Here is a 6000-nt window from a genome sequence, read left to right on the forward strand (position 1 = left end):
GCCCCATCTGCCCTTGCCTCCCCTCAGGAGACACAGCCCTTGGTCGCGGTGGCTCCAGCTGGTGGTGTCTCCGATGGCACGGCTACCTCGCTGTCTTCTTCTCTGCTCCTTCCCGGGCATGGGCTGAGCTCAGGGCTGGCACCCAATGGAGACCCTCGATCTGGTCTCAGCACCCAGAGTGGGAGCAGACCCCTGATGCCAGGGGCACCGGGTGGGGTGGCAGGAGATGCTGGAGGCACTCAGATGTGGTCTTCTGAAGAGGAGGTGGCCTCAGGGATGCCAGCACCTTTGGGAGAAGCATCCTCACATGTCCCCACATCCCTCAACACTGCCCCAGCACTGCCTTCTGCTCAACAGAGCAAAAACGCTGCAGAGGGGGTGTCCACCAGCCCTGGGCTTTCTGCTCCGCTTTCAGCACGTGAGTCAGCAGCGGGGTCCTCTGTGGGGGGACGGGGAGACCTGGGGGCTACCGCACCGGGGGGGCCAGCCCTGCTCCCACCTCCCCACCAGCCGGGAATCCCTGGAGCCCCCTCCAGGGATGCTGACAGCCCTGTGAGTGGGGAAGCGAGCATCGTGCTCCCTGGAGTGATAGTAGGGCGAGGGGACATGGCTCAGCTCCTTCCCAGTGCAACTGGAGCCAGGGCAGGCGTGGAGACCCCCGCTCGCTCCCCAGTGGGAGGGAACCCAGGGCTCCTTGGTCTTTCTCCCACTGGGATCACTGCTGGTAGCCCCGGACTAAAAGCCCCAGGGCCAGGACCTGTCGGTGGCTCATCACCTGCTGCCCTGCAGCCATCCTTGGGCAGTGAGCTGACCACCAGCCTGGCAAACAGAGCACCTTCCACCGGTGGGTCAAGCCTCCCCGCAGCCTCCCCAGGCCAGGGGAGAGCCCGTGGGGGATTCCCAGCCACTGCACGTCCAACAGTGTCCTGCAGCCCGACCACCGCCAACCCAGCCCCACCAGCCCCCCTCCCTGCGGGCAGGGAGGTGCTCCCCAGGCCAGGAGCAGCCACTGTCACCTCCCGTGCATCATCCCCTGTGTTTCCAGCTCTGCCAGGAGGGCCGGTGGCCGCCCCAACCCTGCTGCCCAGCCCCAGAGGTATGTGATGCTTGTGGGGCAGTCCCCGGGTGGGAGGAGCACATCTGGCCTCCTGACAGACGGTCGTGGGGAACATTTGGTGCCCAGAGACCCAGGGGGCTATTTGGGGTCAGGATCCCTGGGCGATATGCACCATGAAGAGCTTCTGCAGATATGAGCTTACTTTTTTGGCAGGCTGAGCTTGCCTTCGAGGATGGTCCCGTCAGCTGGAAAACCCATCCCCTCCAAATGCTTTGTTTTATTTAACAGACATAAATAGGGAGCTGGAGTCTGTAAACATCTCTAGAAAGATCTGTGGGTGTTTAATTCCCCCTACCACAGTCCCATAGAATGCTTTTTCCTTCCTAACGGCAATCCTTCAGCGTGGGCTGGAGCAGGAGGGGACAGTGACCACAAAGGCCATCACAGCAGGTTTAGGGCAGCTGTGTACATGTAAGGCAGTGAAAGGGGTGGGAGGAAGCTCCTGCAAGGGAAGGTGACATGCAGGGTGTCCCAGGTGGCTATTGGCAGTGTCCCCCCATCCTCCTGCCACCCAGGCTCTGTCCCTTTGGAAGCAGAGTCATTTCAGCCCTTTAAGTTTTTGGAACACAACAAAGGCTTTGCTGTAAGTGTGTTTTGGGGTTGTTTTTTTGTTTTCTTTTCCAGTTGCAGCTGTGCCCCTCTACGGGTATGGAGCCAGGGAAAACGATCGGGAGTATGTGGAAAGGAGGGTGGATTTTAATTCTCCACTTTTCAAGCCTGAGACTGGATTCCCCTTTGGGAGAACCCTGCGTGACTCTCTCTACGTGAGTCTACCTTGGCTTGACTGGCTGTTGGGCAAGCAGCCATCCCCCAAAAACCCATGGGAGGCACCAGGGGCCAGGTGCCCGGGATGGGACCCTTGTGGGGACAACTCAATTGGGATGCTGCTGGGGTCTGCTTGCAGCAGGAGGTGACTTTGTGGCCATTTTGGTGGTGGCAAGTGATGGCCTTCCTTGGGTGTTGCTCAAAGTGGGCTTGGAAATGTGCCCCCTGTGATGGGGGATCCTGCTGGTCCTGACTTCACCTGATGGAGGGATCCCTCTGCTCAGTTTACAGACAACGGACAAATCATTTTCCCATCCTCGGACAACAGCATCTTCACGTACCCCAACCCTCCTCCCAGCGGCTTCAATGGCCACGAGGAGGTCCCCATGATCGCCGTGTTTTGGGACAATGCTGACTTCTCCAGAGGTGTTGGCACCACCTTTTACCAGGTGAGTGAGGCCATCTGGGTGCATTGTTGCATGAAACACCTTTTGATAATAAACTCATCTCCTATTGCATGGATGCCCCTGGAGATATGTAATTGATGGAGCCCATGACTGGTGTTTCCCTTTTCTGGGTCAAATTTAAGAGCTGTTGGTACTCTGTGTGTCACCTCTTGAGCCATCCAAATCTCATCCAGACCCTTAGTTGCAGTGCTCCATGCATGACCCCAGTCTAGACCTGTCTTTGCCGTACTGGGAGCTAACACAGGTGTGGGTGTACCCAACCCTCAGGAGTTCCACACCCTCAACACTGCCAAGCCTCTGTTCGTCCGGGACGTGGAAGCAAAGATTCGGCGGTACCTGAGGTCCTCCTACTCTGCAGCCTGGACCCTGAAGATCACCTGGGAGAAGGCACCTGCCTATGCAGCACGGACTGACACACGAAGGGTAAGGGGGTGATGGAGCTCAAGGGCCTGTTGAGTTGTCAAAAAAACCCCAAGACCCACGGGCGGTCACCTTGACGGTGCCTGAAAATAAGAATCAGCTTTGTGAAAAAGATCAGTCTTGAAGACTTTTGCAAAAAAACCTTGGGCTGTGCCCATGTTTTGGTGGTCTTCAGTTTTTTGGGGGGACATCTTTAGTTGAAGTCTCCCTGCTCCATAAAATCTTTCTCTTTAATATGGTGGGAGCTTACTGTGCACCAGAAACACAGTTCTTCAGGAGCATAGAACTGGGTGAATTTGAGGCTTCTGATGGAACAGCATCAAAGTGAAACCACCACGTTTTCCATGCACAATGTGAACCAGCACAGGCTGCGTTTGGCCTGCACGTTAGGACATCAGCCCCGCTGCTCCCCAGTGAGCACTGACCCACACCCCTAATTTTAAACCCAGCAGCTTTGCTCGCTTTCTTACCTGTCTGCAACGCTTTTCCCTAGACGAACACATACCAGGCTGTCTTGACCACCGACGGTTTCAGGTCCTACGTCCTGATGCTGTACCAGGAGGGAGGCATGCAGTGGGATTACACCAGGCTGGCTGCCACCAACGTGCTCATCGGTTACACCAGGTACAGCAGGCTCAGCACCCTACCCCTGCCTCCTCCGAGCACCGGGCTGCGTCCCACCCCTGTCCCTGGCTGGTTTAATCCTTCCCTCTGTGTCCCATTAAGTGCCCTGCAAGGATGAGGGCAGCCCAGATGAGGTCTGCATGCCCACAGAGGTCATGCGGGGGGGGTGTGTGTGTCATATGGGGGTGTCACAGTCAAATTTGCCCTGTTAGTGACCGGATCATGCTGCAGCGCGCTGGCTTGCCGGGCCGTTCTTGTTGTAAGATCCACTCAACCCTCTGGGGTCCCGGGGCCCACAGCATCCTGGTGGTTTGGGTGGAAGGAGTGGGGAATAGGGGATGTTTGCTGAACTTTGCACCAGTCGAGGGAAGGGATTTCCGCCGCTTGGCCGGAGCGGTCGCTTCCTGCCTCCTCGCATTACATCTCGCCCCGTGCACAACGTCTCCAGGGTTTGCTCATTAGCTGCTGGCTGCAGCTGGGTAAGGAAAAGGTGGCTGGGACGGGAAGCGCGGGCGGCACAGGCATGTGTGTATGCTTGCCTGTGCACGACTGCTCGTGGGTTTCCGCTCTGTATCACCCTGCAAATTGCTGGAAACCATGGAAGCTGCTCATGGGAGTCTCAAGATGTCTGTGGATTCAGCCCATGATGCAGCAGGAGTGTCTGAAGCACCAAAACTAACTGCACCCTGTAGAGAGGAGGCAATGGGCTGGGGGAGTGGGTGCCCTCCTGTCTCCGGAGCTGCGATTTGGGTGCTGTGAGGTCCTGGCGATGCAGGATTGGGGCAGCTGAAGGGCAGGCTGGGGCTGGGATAATCCCACCCGGGAAGACTCTGATTTTTCCCCTTTCCTCTGCACACAGCGGGGATGGCTTTTACCGCAATGACGACCTGACTCAGGGACCTCCAGCTGCTAAATATCGCCCTGACCAGTTCAGGGGCTACAACACAGGTAGAATGAGCCAGGATGGGTTCATGCAGCCCCTCAAGGGGTCAGGGAAAGGCTGTGTGGGGAGGGGGATGTTCCTAGGGGATGAAATCGAGCCTGCTGCAGTAACAAGGCTCTCAGTGAGTTCACTGAATCCAGGCTCTCTCCCCAAGCACACAAAATGCCTCTCCTGGGTACCAGCCCTGAGGCTGACCCATCCTGGATGGGTTTGTGGACCCTTTTTGTTGCAACAGCTCTGTCCCAAGGCTTTCTTATTTGGCAAGACCTTCTCCCCCTGTTTCCCTGCTGTTGGGTGGCTGTTAAGCATGGGGTCCCATGACTGGGGGTTGTTGCGGGCTTAACTTCCAGCATCAGCATCACTCAGCTCTCTCCTTGAACCACAACCGGCCCCTTGGCCAGAGGTGACAGCTCGTGGTTTCTCTCCCTGCTCAGACCTCCGCGGGATGTGGATTTACAAGCTGGAGAACCGTGTGGGTGTCAACTACCGGCTGAAGTGCCTGGCGTGGACGGGGCGGCAGCAGGACCCACGGACATGGAGCCAGGACCTGCCCGCCTGCCCCTGCTCCCTGCAGCAAGGCCAGCAGGACCCACGCTTCAAAAGCAGCCGTGGAGGCAAGTGGACGTGCCGCTTCTCTATGTTCCTCATCCCTAAGCTGTCTTTCTCCACCTCCCCTACAAGGGTGGCTGGGATCCCTTTTGGCCAGGCGGGCAGGTGACCCCAAGGGAAATGGTGACGGGGGAAGGGCACCCTGCAGAAACAGGGAAAACGAGGAGGAATGAGGACTGACTTGTCTCTGTCTTGTTAGACTGGCTGGAGCAGGTCTAAGCTGCATGGGGACAGCGGGGAGAGGCCCTTTGCAGCACCAGGGTCTCACCCTGTGGGACCACGTAGATGGTCTCTGCTAGTCCCTCCAAACCCCCATAGCACCGTGGGAGTGATGGATAACAAGAAGCCAGCCTCAGGGCAGGGATGCTGGCCAGGGAGAGCTGCCCCAAGACTCACTGCCGCCCTGTTGCAGGCTGGTGGGCCGCCCGTGTCTCCATGCTGCACTCCTCCTCCCCCAACCGGCATGGTGCCGGCATCCGCTGCCTGTACAACAGCCAGAACCAGCTCATCGAGGGGCGGCAGGAGAGGTACTGGAGGTCCTCCAGGCAGGCGTCCCCTTACCGAGGTAAGCACAGCCAGCCCTGGCATCCTCGGGTTGAGGCTGGCATCGCTGTAGCCTGCAAATCATTTTAATCTCTGTGCCAATCTGTTTCCTGACACGCTGTTACCCTCGGAGTGACCGTGGACCAGCCAAAAGCTGTGGCGAGCGCCCTGCCTGCCCAGAGCCAGCCCGTCTCCCTCCCCTCTCCCGTTCAGCCCCTTACTCTCCTTTTTGCCTCCAGACCAGGAGCTGAAGTTGTACGACTGGTGCTGTAACCAGGCGGGTAGTGCCAACATCTGCGCCCACTACAGCGAGAAGAGACCGAAGATCGGCTGTGACGGATACCAGCCACCTGGCATGGGTGGGTTTGCAGCCCGTGTGTGCCAGGGCGGTGTTGTCTTGGTGCCCAGGGTTGGGGGGGAGGATATTCCAGCCACCCCATTGTTAAGTCAGCAAGAGCCCCAGGCAGAAGAGATGGGTTTTGGGGTGCCCGTGTACAGGCTGTGCTGTGCCC

The sequence above is a fragment of the Numenius arquata genome, chromosome 9 (genome assembly GCF_964106895.1).
Source record: "Numenius arquata chromosome 9, bNumArq3.hap1.1, whole genome shotgun sequence".
Taxonomy (NCBI): Eukaryota; Metazoa; Chordata; class Aves; order Charadriiformes; family Scolopacidae; genus Numenius; species Numenius arquata.